This window comes from Delphinus delphis, chromosome 8 (genome assembly GCF_949987515.2).
Source record: "Delphinus delphis chromosome 8, mDelDel1.2, whole genome shotgun sequence".
Lineage (NCBI taxonomy): Eukaryota > Metazoa > Chordata > Mammalia > Artiodactyla > Delphinidae > Delphinus > Delphinus delphis.
In genome coordinates this window covers 78,289,030-78,304,914 of record NC_082690.1, presented here as the reverse complement: position 1 = coordinate 78,304,914, position 15,885 = coordinate 78,289,030, and the positions used below count along the sequence as shown (strand labels likewise).

The window sequence follows — 15,885 nt, the reverse complement described above, 5'->3', positions numbered from 1 at the left end:
AGTTTTTAACTAAATTGCAATTTATGTAATACAATGTTTGAGTGCATGGGGTCCTGGAGTCAGAATGCCTTAATCTCTTAGAGACACACAATTACTTCATCTAAAATCTGTGGTTGATAATAGCAGGACTAACCTTAAAGCAGTGGTTCCCAAACTTGTCTGCTCATTGAAGGTAACTGGGAAGCTTCAAAAACTTCTTATGTCTCTGTTCCATCTCCAGACATTTTATTTAATTGGTATGGAGTGATGCCTGGGCTTTAGAATTTTTTTTTTAAATTTTCATCTGATTCTAATGGGCATATAAGTTTGGAAACCACTGCTTTAAAGGGAGGATTATATACAGTCATGCATGTGTGTTAGCAGCATATTGGTCAATATTCGACATTTAAAATAGTAATTGCTATTATTATTTGTGGAATTTTTGATTGAAAGCCATATCTTATTTTTTTGCCCATGGCACATAGGTGAAGTACTTAGTACAGGGATAGTGGCACTCAATTTCTTTACTAGGTAAATTAGAATACATCAATATTAGATGAATTCCCCTCACAAAAACAAAGGAGCTTTCAGTTCTATAAAGAAAGGTGGCAGACACACAGGTAACTACAGTAAAACCCAGCATGGGACAACTGAGCTCAGAGCACTACATTGTAGTAGTGTAGAGGAAAATTGGGCAAATAAATTTTCCCTGATTTAAACAAGATGCTAATGAAAAAGATGAAGGAGGAAGACGAGGAGGAGAAGAGGAACTTACATTTATTCGGCATTGCACAAAACTATGAACTTTCCCAATTTTACAGATGAAGAAATTAAGACCCAGAAGTTGAAATAATTTGACTAAAATCACTCTGGTCAGCGACTCCCTAGCTTCAGAGTACTTAAGCGTTGTGCAGCAGTGTAAGAGCAAGGAGTCACCACATACCTCTAATCAACAAGTTGTATATGGACTTCCTATGTAGGAACCCATGGATTAAGTGGTGTTAAGAGTTTGTGCACGACTCTGGGCATGCTTCTATACAATCAGTTGGTCAATTCTCAGCTCAGTCATTACTATGTTAAAAATAAATTAGGGTGGGGCTTCCCTGGTGGCACAGTGGTTGAGAGTCCACCTGCCAATGCAGGGGACACGGGTTTGTGCCCTGGTCCGGGAAGATCCCACATGCCGCGGAGCGGCTGGGACCGTGAGCCATGGCCGCTGAGCCTGTGCGTCCGGAGCCTGTGCTCCGCAACGGGAGAGGCCACAACACTGAGAGGCCCGCGTACCGCAAAAAAAAAAAATAAATTAGGGTGAAACTGAAACGACTGAATATCAACAAAGAAAAAAAAATCTTCCCAATCCACTAATTCATACTTTATACAAAGCTTAATGAGGTGGACCATAGATATAATTATAAGGGCCAGAAAATATAAAACATCTAAAAGAAAACACAAACCTTGTCAAAAGAGGCAACACTTTGGGACCTTAGATCAGGCAAGTATTTCTTAGATAGACATAAAAAGTTCTAATATCAAGGAAACACTTATAACTCTGATTTAATTAAAAAAGAATATTTTTTCCTCTATGAAAGTCACAGCTAAGAAAATGAAAACCAAACCACATAGTGGGAGACATCATTTGCAAAATATACATCTAATAAAGAACTTATACCGAGAATATATAAATAACCATTATGATTCAATTATTAGATAACAATCCAATACAAAAATAAAATACTTTTTTAAAAAGAATAAAACATTTAAATAGACATTTCAACCATGAAGATATATAAATGTAAAGTAAGCGTATGAAAAGTATTCAGCATCATTAACCTTAGGGGAATGCAAACTATAAATACATGCTTGACCATTATACATGATTAGAAAAGGTAAAATTTAAAAGACTGACCCAGCCAAGTACTGGCAGGAAAGTAGAGTGCATTGATATCTTATACTTTGCTGGTGGGAATGCAATTGTACATTCAATTTAGAAACAATATGGCAGTTTCTTACAAAATTAAACATACCATGTGACCTAACTATTCTACCTCAAAATTTACCCATGAACAGTGAAAATATATGTGCACTCAAAGAGTTCTGTTTGAGTGTTCATAGCAGCATTATTCACAATAGTCCCAAACTGGAAACAACCAAAGTAATAATTAGCTGGTGATTTTTTTTAAAATGTGGTGTATCCATCTAGGAAAATTAAATTAGATGAAATGAAACTAAAAAGGAACAAATGATTGACTGATGCAACAACAAGGATAAATTCAAAAGCATTATACTATTTTTATTTCTATGACATGTTAGAAAAGGCACAAACAATAGTTTGGAGGTGAGGGAGAGGACTGACACTAAAGGAGCCTAAGGTAACTTTGATTTTTGAGATTATGGCAATGGAATATGTCTTGATCATGTTGACAGTTACACAGTATATATTTCAAAAGTCAATGAACTGTCCAATAAAAATGATGAATTTTGTTGAATGCAAGTTATACTTCAATAGACCTAATTATGAATACATAAATAAATAATAAGAAATTTTCCTTTTTGTGGGAATTCACGGTTAGAGGTGTGAGGTTCTATCACAAAAGCAGAGTACAAATGATGTTGCTTTGGAATGCCAGCCATTACCCAAAGCCTCTACTTGTCTGAAATAGACATTAACCCCCTGTAGAAAGTATTATATTTGGATTGTTTCCTGCTACATAAACTGCATCTAATATAATGTCTGACACATAGATTTTATTTGAGAAACATCTGTTGAATTCTTTAATTTCTGCTTGGCTCTAGTCGATTAGCTCTAATTTAGAGACTGGTTTTTCTTTGTCATACCTGTGCAATTAGCAATTGAGATTAATATACTTTTTGCTCAACAGAGAGATTAAAGAGGTAAACTTCAAAATAAGAACTATTATAATTTACTGTATAAAATTTTGAATGAAAATCTTAGCGCTCTTTTGGAAAATCATAATTAGCAAAGTAAAACCCAAATGTGATATGAGAAAAAGCTTGGTAGAATTAGGAAGTATAATGCATTGATTGCTGACACCTCAGGGTGCCACAGCACTGTCATACATGAATACTGGGGGGAAAAATTGACTTTCCACATTTCCCTTGAGGTAATGAGAGAATAGAGAATTCATGATGCTGTGCCCAGTGTGAACCCTGAGGATTCCATTTATGTCCCTCCCACCTAAACACAACGGTACCTCTCAATCTTCTCTCAGGCTTGCTTATGAGCAACATCAAAAACGGGGACAAAAAGTTTATCTTTATATTTCTGTCTGCATATATTAAAAGAAAATACTAGAAGGGAAGATGAAGGCAATCAGCACTTGCTGATTCACATACACTATCTATACAGCCACCACTTCTATAGTGTAGTAATGATTACCATTTTGCAGCTGGGAAAATAGCTCAAAGAGTTTATTCAACTCAAGACTAGAAAGAGCCTGGATTCTATCCAAGTTAGTGTTAGAACTACAAACACTTGGTTATCAATATTATGCTCAAAAAGAATGATCCTTTTTTTTAAACAGTAATAGATAATACTTATTGTGAATTTAATATGTGCCAGACACTATTGTAAGTTGATAATTTACTTGTATCAGTTCACTAGGTTCTCAAAATAACTGTATTATACAGAAGCTACCTCATTAATCTCATTTTACAGGTGAGAAAAGAAGAGACATATGTTTCTTCTCTTGTTCAAATCCATACTGAAATTGACAGTATTAAACACAGAGGCCTGGATCCAGAGTCTCTGCTTTTAATTGATGCACAATCCTTCCTCTTATATGGGTTGGAAATGAAGATATAAGAACAGTTGTGAATAAAATACAGGCTTAATAAATGCCTAAAATAGGTAAGACCAATCCAAGTGCTCCCATTTTTTCCCATTACTCAGAATATTTGATTGTGCTTCTCTTTTCACAGCCTAGTAGATAATTTTAAATGAGAAAATGTTTATGCCCCATTAAGTAGCAATACAGTTTCCATTTTCATTAAATTGCTTATTAAAAAGAAATATGAAAATTTTAGATTGTAATGTGGGTTTTTTTTTTTTTTGGTGTACTGTCTGAGAATAATGCTTCTATATCACCAGCCTCCTTTCCTCTCTCCTTTTGTCCTATATTCACTTTAAAGTCAAAAGACATTTAAGTTGGTAACTAGTAAAAGAAAAAAACAAAAATGAAAACAAAAACAGAACCAGAACCTGTGGGCCTGCTGATCAGTCAGAAGCACCTACATGGTGCCGAGTAGTTGCTGACATATACCTTGCTGACTGGAAAGATAAGCCATGCCCAGGCCCCATGGAGGAAAAGAACGAATCAGAGTGGGAAGCTGATTTCCAAACACAAGTCAGCAGGAACTTGAACATTTTTCCCACTAACAAAGAGAAGAAACTATTCATAAAATTATTGACACTTTTCTCTCGAAATTATTAACATCACCGTTAATGCCCCTCATGATTTGGCACCATTTTTTCTTTCCCCAGTATCTTCTGGCCTCTTTCCACATTTACCATACATTTCAGCAAGTTCCTCTGACAACTTATTAAACAGTAATGCATGTTAGACTGTTTTCTCAAGAAAGACAGCATTCCTCACTTACTCACTGACTCTTCCCTTCTTTCCTTCTTTCCTTCATTTCTACAAATATTTACTAACTACCAAGTGTAGACTTTGATGCAATGCCCTCAAGATCTAACCCAGTGTCACTCTTGCATGAAGCTGGTCCCAATGTAGTAATTATTCTATTGATCTTTGGCCCTCCTTCACGACCCCTCCCCCAAGAGTGGTAGATGAAGTGCTTATACAACACTTACCATAATGTATTAAAATTAATTGTAAACTATCCTATCACTGTTACTGACAGGGCATGGCAACTTACCATCCAATTTTTTTTCCCTGTGCCTGCTACAAAATATCAGCTGTGATGAGTGAAAAAGAGGGCGGGGTAGGGGGGGGCCGGAGATGTTAAATAACAGATGCAAATACCCTCTTTCAGAGGTCCATATACAAAAGAAACATCAGTAAGTTAAGTGAAAAGTCTGAAAGGGAACTCAAATCACCTCATTTCAAATGCTGCTTTTCACAACACCAATGTCTATAGAATTTTTAAATTGAGAAAAAGAAAAGTTTCACATCATTAATTAAATGCCCTAGGGCCTTGTAATTTAAAGTGTGGCGCATAGACCAATACAGTCAGCACTGCCTAGGGTCTTGTTTGAAATGCGGAATCTCAAGCCCCATCCCAGACTTACTGAATCAGAATATCCTTTTAACAAGACACACAGGTGATCCCTACACATGTTAAAATGTATGAAACACCAACAGACCATCCTCATTCAGTAAAGCTGGGTATTATTATTAAAACAGCCAAAATTGAATAGGCAGTCTATAAGACTGTTCTTGATTGCTACCAAACTCTTACACGTTAAGATAACATTAAAATCTAAGCAGTATGCAAATAAAAGGGCTCAAGTGAAAACATTAAATATAAGGTAGCTGTTATCCACAATGTATCTAAAGTAAAAACAAATTCAGTACCTGAAGAAAGGGGGAGAATTGTAATATTAAGTTAACATAGGTTCTGCCCAGCTTGAAACAAAAAAACCCAGAGGGCTATTTTCAATATAATTATTTTAGAAGATTTTACAGATTTTAATGAATAAATTATCAGTATATCGGCATATCAAATTTGTCTAAGATAAACCCAAGCACGAAACCAAATTATTATAGCAAAGGCTTCTTACACAACTAATTAGATTAGATTAGAGACAATTTCCATTTATTATTCCTGCAAACAATATGTTAAAGGCAGTTGGAAAAGAGAATGTAATCTTTCATCTCTCTGACACCAGACAATGGTCAACTGCAATTATATTAAGAAATTGCATCTAGCTCTTGGCCTCTATATCCATCTTTAATAAAAAGACTCATGTAAAACTTTATTAGGAAAAAATATATATATACCCCAACAATTTCATTTCTGAAAAGCTATTAAGCCTTTAGTCCTTGATTGCTATATAAATACTAAAAAGCATGAGCTGTTTTCTCTGTAGAATGTTCTGAAGATCCTTTTGCCTTTGTTTATAAATAAAATTTTAAAATATATATTTGCCTAAAATGAAGGAGATGAACTGATCTGCGCCAGGCTTCCAAGTCAACTCTGTATCTTAAAGGAGAAATAAAAGGGCCTGGAATACAGTTTTATATATCCCAGAGACTGCAAAGTATGAAGGCCTGAGTTGAAAAGATGTGACACATTTCTTGAATGAGACTAAGAAAAATATTTGTTTAGACTCTGAAAAAGTGACCTGGTATTATCCTAAGAAGCATACTTCCCTCTGGAAAAACAAAAACAAAAACAAAATAAATTCATTGATAATGGAATGTGTGTAAAATATTTCGCAGAATTCATTTGCATATATAATCTCATTTGATTCTGTTAAATAACTTTGAAGTGTGTGTATTGATATTATCCATAGTTTACTAAAAGAGGAATTGATAACCAACAAGGCTAAGTGACTACTTAACCTCAGTTTGCAGGTAAGAGAAAGATAATAAAGAACCCAATTCCCTGACTGCAACCACACATTCTTTTTGCCACATCAAGCTACATTCACTAAGGAAGAAGAAATGGACAAAATATTCAGTAGATGATGGCTTAGGGTTGATATAAGTAAGACTTTTTACATATAAATTAGGCAAAGCTGTGAAATAGAAGTGCCTTTCCCTTTCTCTTGCAGCATGCAAAGCACTCTTAGGTCCCATAGTAGGTGCTTCGTAATTATGCTATAAGTTTTATCTGACTTGCTGCAAGAAGCAATGATGACGCTAAAAGATTTTACCCAAAATATGATCATAGAGTTTCTGCACATCATATAATATATCCCATATGGATTTTCCCAGCCTTGGGGAATTTTCATACTTCTGCTTCTAGAGGAGTTGGAGTAGCAATGGTTGGAGCAGGGTGGGAGGATATGCTAGTTGTGACTTTCACAAAAGAAAAGATTATTGCTGGTTGCCCGAGGCAGTGGGTGGGAGGTGGATGAAATAGGTAAAGGGGGCCAAATGATACAAACTCCCAGTTATAAAATAAATAAGTCATGGGGATGTAATGTACATCATGGTGATTATAGTTAGTAATACTCTATTGCACATTTGAAAGTTATTAAGAGAATAATCTTTCTTAAAAGATCTTATCACACATATCCAATTGTAAATATTTATGGTGATGGATATAACTAGACTTACTCTGGTGATCAATCTGCACCATATACAAATATCAAATCATTATGCTGTACACCTAAAACCAATGTAATGTTATTTGTCAATTACACCTTAATTTAAAAAAAAGAAGAGATTATGCGATTGGGAAGACTGAAAAATGTGTGCTGGTGACTGTAAATTTTGGTATCTGGCTAAGTAGCATGAATTGCAAGCATTGAAATGATTTTCATTGCCTACTCAAATAATGCACCCCACTTTGCCTTCCCAGGTTATTTCATCATTAGGAGTAAACTGAGTTCTACTCTTGGCTAAGAAACCACAAATGTTCCTGGGACTGAAAAACAATTACATCATGTTAAATTCTCTTTGTGAAAGGGTCTCATTGGTGTGGGCATGAAGAATAGAAAGGGCAAAGAATACAGAGACAAAGAATAAAGAGGGAACCAAAAGAAGAGACTGTGGGGAAAAACACATTACTTTATAGAATGAGCTTGGAATCTCTGTGGGAATCAGATAGATATACAAAAAATCAACTATAATTGAGCGTGAGAAGGGGATTCTTCATCAGAATTTTGTAAGAAGGAAAAAACCCTGCTTTAGAATATTGTGAATCTTAATCACTGAACATTTACAATCAGAGACAATGTGGTCAGGGAGATTAGCCAAAATTGTGCAAGAGACTAGAGTTGGAGGTATTACAAGATCCTTCCAATGTGAAGGTTCTACATTGTTGAAAACTTATGTAACAAGTTGATCTGACTTGTTTCTCAAATGGGGTTTGTTAAATTCAAATTATAATGGTAGGGAAGAAGATAAAGAAGAAATCTTTAGAGACATATCAGGGTCAATGATTGAAGAGATAGTGTTGCCATGGTAAAAGACTCCCAGTGTATAGTACTTACGGATTCTGCTCTTGCCGTCATAAGCTGTACATTCCTTTCTATAAACTATGAAATTTATGGAGAACTGTTCTATTTAAAATTCCTCTAAACTGTATCGGTTGCAGCAGCTTTCCATGCAATTACCTTCAGTGGTAATTGCTTTCTTCTCTTTTATTATGGGTAGGTCAACAAACACGCTTGTAACTGAGTAAAAGCAATGAAATAAAATGAAGAGTAAAGTAAATTCACAAATATGCTTCTCAAATGTCTCCTGCCAAGACAAAGGAGAACATCTAAATATGTTACCAAAAGAAGAAGTACTCAAAGGAGAAAAATAACTTGCCCTTGTTTTCTGAAATTATGGTTGGCATCACCACTAAGATAAAGGATATAGAAAACAAGGCATTTAAAAAATGTATGAGTGAAATTGCTGTGTGTTTTCTTCACTGTTCTTTCTTTTAATTTTATATTCAAAATAAAGAATTATGTTTAGAATAGAGATCTTACTGTAATTGCTTTCTATTTTAATTAGAGATGAAAAGCTATCTGAGGATGTAATATGTCCCTGAGCAGTGCTTCTAGGTGCTCAAATTTGACTCTACAAAAGGTCATAATTTCTAATCTATAATTTCAGAACCGAAGACAATTTCTGCTCAGAAGCACATGTTGAACTTTCAGTGTGCCCAGAAGAAACATGTTTCTCACTGAAAAAAAAAAATGTTTTAATGTACTAAAAAATAGAAGCATTTAGGACCTAAAGAAACCAGTGCATCAATTAGTGGCTGTTGTGCCTAGAACTGAAATAGCAGTATACCAGGCAAGTCCCACGAAAAGAGTGACTTTCCCCAAAGGTCTCACGATGGCACCACTGCTCTATATATGCTCCAAGCAAGGACCTGTGCAAAGTCAGCTGAACTTAGTAAAGGCTGAGGGCCCCTCAGAATGGGAGGACAGCTGGCTAAGCCAAGACATACATGCAACATGATGGACAGGAGAAGAATAGGTAGAAAAGGTCAGCAACACAAGGCTCATCCCAGCATCTCAGACACAAGGAGAAACATTCTAGGGCTGGTCTAAAGTTAATTGTCGAGCTGTTTGGAAGATGGCGGAGGAGTAAGCCATGGAGATCACCTTCCTCCCAACAAATACATCAGAAACACATCTACATGTGGAACAACTCCTACAGAACACCTACTGAATGCTGGCAGAAGACCTCAGACCTCCCAAAAGGCAAGAAACTCCCCAGGTACCTGTGTAGGGCAAAAGAAAAATGAAAAAAAAAAAAGACAGAGACAAAAGAATAGGGACAGGACCTGCAACTCTGGGAGGGAGCTGTGAAGGAGGAAAAGTTTCCACACACTAGGAAGCCCCTTCGCGGGCGGAGACTGCGGGTGGCAGAGGGGGGAAGCTTCGGAGCCAGAGGTGAGCGCAGCAACAGGGGTGCGGAGGGCAAAGCGGAGAGATTCCCGCACAGAGGATCGGTGCCGACCAGCACTTACCAGCCTGAGAGGCTTGTTGGCTCATGCACTGTGGTGGGAGGGGGCTGGGAGCTGAGGCTCGGGCTTTGGAGGTCAGATCCCAGGGAGAGGACTGGGGTTGGCTGCAGGAACACAGCCTGAAGGGGGCTAGTGCACCACAAGTAGCCGAAGGGAGTCAGGGAAAAAGTCTGGACCTGCCGAAGAGGCAAGAGGCTATTGTTTCGGGGTGCGTAAGGAGAGGGTATTCCTTCCCTGTGTGCCCACAGAAGGCAGAGCACCGCCCAAGTGAGCTTCAGAAACGGGCGTGAGCCGCAGAAATCAGCTTGGACCCCAGAGATGGGCATGAAACGATAACGCTGCTGCTGCAGCCACCAAGAATCCTGTGTGCAAGCACAGGTCACTATCCACACCCCCCAGGAGCCTGTGCGGCCCACCACTGCTAGGGTCTTGTGATCCAGGGACAACTTCCCTGGGAGAACACACGGCGTGCCTCAGGCTGTTGCAATGTCATGTTGGCCTCTGCCGCCGCAGGCTTGCCCCGCATTCCAATTATGACTACCGTACCCCTCCCTCCCCCCAGCCTGAGAGAGCAAGAGAGCCCTAATCAGCCGCTGCTTTAACCCTCTCCTGTCTGGGCAGGAACAGGTGCCTGAGGGCAACCTACATGCAGAGGCAGGGCCAAAACCAAAGCTGAACCCCAGGAGCTGTGCAAACAAAGAAGAGAAAGGGAAATCTCTCCGTGCAGCCTCGGGAGGTGCAGATTAAATCCCCATAATCAACTTGATGTACCCTGCATCTGCGGAATACCTGAATAGACAACGAATGTTCCCAAAATTGAGGCAGTGGACTTTGGGAGCAAAAGTAGACTTGGGATTAGCTGTCTGAGACTGATTTGTTTCTGATTTTTATATTTATCTTAGTTTAGTTTTTAGTGCTTGTTATCATTGGTAGATTTGTTTATTGGTTTTGTTGCTCTCTTCTTTTATTTTTTTATCTTTAAAAATTTTATTATTTTTATTTTATTATTATTTTATTTTACTTTATTTTATTTTTTTTTCTTCATTTTTTTTCTTCCTTTTATTCCTAGCTGTGTGGTTGGCAGGGTCTTGGTGCTCCAGCTGGGTGTCAGGCCTGAGCCTCCAAGGTGGGAGAGCCCAGTCCAGGGCTGGACCACCAGAGACCTCCCAGCCCCATGTAATATCAATTGCTGAGAGCTCTCCCAGAGATCTCCATCTCAACACTAACACCCAGCTCCACCCAACGGCCAGCAAGCTCCAGTGCTGGACTCCCTATGCCAAACAACTAGCAAGACAGGAACACAACCCAACGCATTATCAGAGAGGCTGCCTAAAATCATTCTAAGTTCACAGACACCCCAAAACACACCACCAGACATGGTCCTGCCCACCAGAAAGAAAAGATCCATTCTCACCCCAGAACACAGGTGCAAGTCCCCTCCACCAGGAAGTCTACACAAGCCATGGAACCAACCTCACCAGCTGGGGGTAGACACCAAAAACAACGGGAGCTATGAACATTCACACTGTGAAAACAAGACCCCAAACACAGTAAGTTAAACAAAAGAGAAATATGCAGCAGATGAAGGAGCAAGGTAAAAACCCACCAGACCAAACAAATGAAGAGGAAATAGGCAGTCTATCTGAAAAAGAATTCAAAGTAATGATAGTAAAGATGATCCAAAATCTTGGAAATAGAATGGAGAAAATACAAGAAACGTTTAACAAGGGGCTAGAAGAACTAAAGAGCAAACAAACAATGATGAACAACACAAATACATGAAATTAAAAATTCTCTAGGAGTCATTAGCAGAATAACTGAGGCAGAAGAACGGAAAAGTGACCTAGAAGATAAAACAGTGGAAATAACTGCCGCAGAGCAGAATAAAGAAAAAAGAATGAAAAGAATTGAGGACAGTCTCAGAGACTTCTGGGACACCATTAAATGCACCAACATTTGAATTATAGGGGTCCCAGAAGAAAAAGGGAGAAAGGAAGGGTCTGAGAAAATATTTGAAGAGATTATAGTTGAAAACTTCCCTAACATGGGAAAGGAAATAGTCAATCAAGTCTAGGAAGCACAGAGAATCCCATACAGGAAAAATCCAAGGAGAAACACGCCAAGACACATATTAATCAAACTATCAAAAATTAAATACAAAGAAAAACTATTACAAGCAGCAAGGGAAAAACAACAAATAGAGTCTGTCATACAGAGTGAAGTAAGTCAGAAAGAGAAAAACAAATACCATATGCTAACACATATATATGGAATCTAAAAAAAAAAAAAGTGGTTCTGAAGAACCTAAGGTCAGGACAGGAATAAAGATGCAGAGGTAGAGAATGGATTTGAGGACACAGGGAGGGGGAAGGGCAAGCTGGGACAAAGTGAGAGAGTGGCATGGACATATATACACTACCAAATGTAAAATAGATGGCTAGTGGGAAGCAGCTGCATAGCACAGGGAGATCAGCTCGGTGCTTTATGACCACCTAGAGGGGTGGGATAGGGAGGGTGGGAGGGAGGCGCCAGAGGGATGGGATATGGGGATATATGTATACGTATAGCTGATTCACTTTATTATACAGCAGAAACCAACACAATATTGTAAAGCAATTATGCTCCAATAAAGACATTAAAAAAATAAAGTTAATTGTCTTCATTTTGATTCTCTGCAGAAAAATTCACACTTATGCCTTATTTCCTAACATTTCTTAGCCTTTAGACCATTTCTCTACAAAGACTTTGCAAATATATAACATTTATCATTTGCTACAATGGTAAGACACTGGTGAGCAAATACTGCAGAGTGTCCTTCTAGAGACTGAAGGCTGGCTATAGGCAAAATATTTAGAGCTCATTCAGGGATGGCAGATAGGTACCAACCATGACTGACTTTTAGGAGCTGCTTGGAATGAGGATGATGTCAAGCCTAGACCCAAGCTCAGTGGAAAATAACCCCATGACCCTTTAGCAAGGTATTGGATAGGCAGGCACAGGGTATGGGGTAGGGACACACAAAGATATTCACTTTTTAAAATGTATTTACAATATCTGGTTTAAATCACTTAACATGTTTTATTTTCCTATGGGAAAAGTCATAACTTTTTTTTCAAATCTCAAATTAATGATAAAATTTCATTAAAATGGTAAAATTTAAAAACATATTTAAAGTTATAAACATTTTCTAAAAATAATTTCTGACACAATCATCAGCCTGGCAGTTATAGAATACACCTCAGTTTTCTAATAAGTGAACAGAGTAGGAAAGAAAAAGACAGAAACTTGAAACAAGCACAGTATTCTCAATAACAACCAGAGAAAACTCTGCTTACCGTTGCCTAAAAGTGCTTAGCATGGTAGAAGGTGAGGGCCAATATGTAAAGCAATGATTCCTAAACTGTTAAACTTTGGATAGGTATAGACCATTTGATAATCTGATAAATTATATAAGCTCCTCTCCAAGAAAAATGCCATATGTAAACCTATAAAAATATTCTGAGGAGTCAATATCTTCCTGAAATTCATCCATTGACTTCAAATCCCTTGCTAAAGTGTGAAGAAATCCTGGTGAAATGGGAAAAAAAAAACAAAAACAAAAACAAATAAAACAACACTTTGCTCAGTGCCTGACAGATAACACGTGCTCAATCAATAATTTTTGAGAAATGAACAAACATGAAGTCAGGAAGCTTAGATTGAAGTTGTGTTATCATAGATAAGTCACTTTAAAGCTCTAGGCTTGGTTTCTTAAGAAATTTTGTACTTTTAGTGATTTTCAGTATTTGGAATATTCTCAACATTTTCAGAGAAAAATTAATGTTTAATAAATTTAAATTTGCTATGACTTCTGATAAGAAGCATGTCCTTTTAAAACCTGCATATATACTCCATTATCTGGTGAATAATAAGAAAATAAGTGAGGCTAGTTGGCTTTTGTGCTTTAAAACATGGAAGGAGCAAGCCTGAAAAGTTGGGTTGATTTGGACAAGGTCAGTTAAATTTCTCCTGTTTCTTACCACAGAACATACCTCTATACTATAGTTTTAAAAACGAGTAGGTTAGATAATAATAATAATATAGGGAGTCAGAAAAAAAAAAACTCTGTTTCAAGCAGTTGCAAATTCTAAACTGAAAACAGCCTATTTTTGTACTGAAAATGCTTGTTTTTTAAGCAAATGCATTGAATATTAGTTACCAACAGATTATTTTTTACATCAACAAGTTATATTTCCGGCTAAGCATATTTGCCCTTTTAATCTTTGAATTAGTACAGTAGAAAATATTTCTGAAAAGTATAATCCATAGATTCCCCCTAAGAAGCAAAGTAGAAATATAACTGAAAAATGTGATATAGTGGAGTCACAGGACTTAGATTAGAATAAAACTCTGCCACTTACTAGTTCTATGATTTCAGATAAGTCTTTTACCTTCTCTAGGCCTTGTTTTTCTTATACACGCTAAGGTGACAGTATCAGCTGCCCTGACTGACTCATAAAATTATTTTGAGGCACAAATGAATGTGTTTTGAAAATTAAAGTTTGTTAAATCATGGAAGAAAATAAAATCAGTACCCCCTTTAACCTCCTGTAAGGTGTCTATATTTTTAAGGCCAAAACTCACTTAACTGGAGATAAATTGACACATACCAAATGAGTGGCACTGAAAATGCTTTTGCTCATTAAAAAAAATGGTTTAACACGTGGATGAGATAAATGTAAGTTAATGAAAGACAGATGCACAAAAATTATCTTAATTTATACAAGGGTTTAAAAATTAAGTGACAACTGCTTCACAAAATTCCTTTATAGAAGACTCAAATCATCAGAAAATAATCTGACACTTGTTGGATCCATACTTGGGAATTCATGTGGCAATATTCCTGTTTTCAGAAGCAGATACCAGTTGAACACATCTGGTTTCTAGAGAAAATACCAATGAGAACACATGCCATTTTGATGTCAGAGTTTCAAAATGAGTGTTATCTGGTCTATCACCAAACGTGGCAGAATAATTGTCAGAATTTTGATACAGTGGTTTAACTATGCTATAGAAATAGTTATCAAAGGAATAACTATAAATTTCTGTCAAATATACTTGAGCCAAGAAACTCTAAGTCAGTTCAATTTTAAATAAATAACTAAATAAATATTAAAATAAATAAAATAGTGATGGTTTCAATCTGTTAATAAATTAGCTTCGCAAATAAATATTTTGGTGGCCTGGAGTAATTTCAAACTTCTCAAGGCCTCAATACCCTTATGGTAAAATGGATTCTACAACTTCTCCTCTCTGTCTCATGGAGATTGTAGTGAGGATCAAAGGAAATAATGTACATCACAGCACTGGGTACAGTATAAAATGCTAAATACATATAAGGCTTTATTTTTATTGATAGGCTATAAACTTCATGTAGGCAGTAATTTAAATAATTCATTATTGTATTTGAAACACTGAATAACATATAGATTTTATGAAGTTGGTTTTATTGAATAACTAATAGAAATAGTTGCAATATCGGTATCCCTCACTGGAAATCTAATATGTCATAGTTCTTTTCATAAAACAGCTAGATGCATCCAAATAGAATGTCTCAGAAGATTGGAACGCAGGGAAAAAGATGGATACTGGGACCAAAAACGTCTATGCATTTGAAGGTCAGGACATCGGCAAAGATTTTGCAAGTACCAGAGGACAAAGCAAGATGGATTATTCAATATGTGCTACAACTAGTAAGCAATAGAAAGATGGTCAGGAGTTTAGAGAGTGAAGAACAGACAAATAACAAAATGAAGAGCCAGTCACCAGGGAGACCACAGGAAGTAAGAGAAAGAAAGATAAAGAAAGAAAAAAAAAAGGCAGGGGAGAGGATTAGACCCAGACTGTGAACATGAATGTATATGATAGATGTAAATCCTTTCTCAGTTATACACAATATCTACTCTATTGATGACCTTGGACCATTAACTTTTTGGCCTCACTTTACACACACACACGTCCCCCCCAATACACACATCATGTGTGTATATACATATACGCACACAAATACTCAATGCATCATACGTATATACCTAAGTTGTTTTGAGGAGTAAGCATGTTTAGTGCTCAATATATATCAGTTGTTATCATTACTAGAGATTTTTTAATTCTACAGATTCAAGGTTACATATCTAGAATGAAGCAATAAAAATTTTTTAAAGAAACACATTCTTTGGGCATATTTACCATCAACATATCATGTATCATTTTCTGTATATGTACTATAAACACAATATTAAATGAGGATTG

The 15,885-nt window shown here is 36.8% G+C and overlaps 1 protein-coding gene across 2 annotated transcripts in view; it reads right to left on the bottom strand.

Annotated features, from left to right (window-relative positions):
- LUZP2 (leucine zipper protein 2) overlaps positions 1-15,885 on the bottom strand; it is a 448,942-nt gene that overhangs the window by 87,207 nt on the left and 345,850 nt on the right. The gene's annotated exons all lie outside the window — the stretch shown is intronic.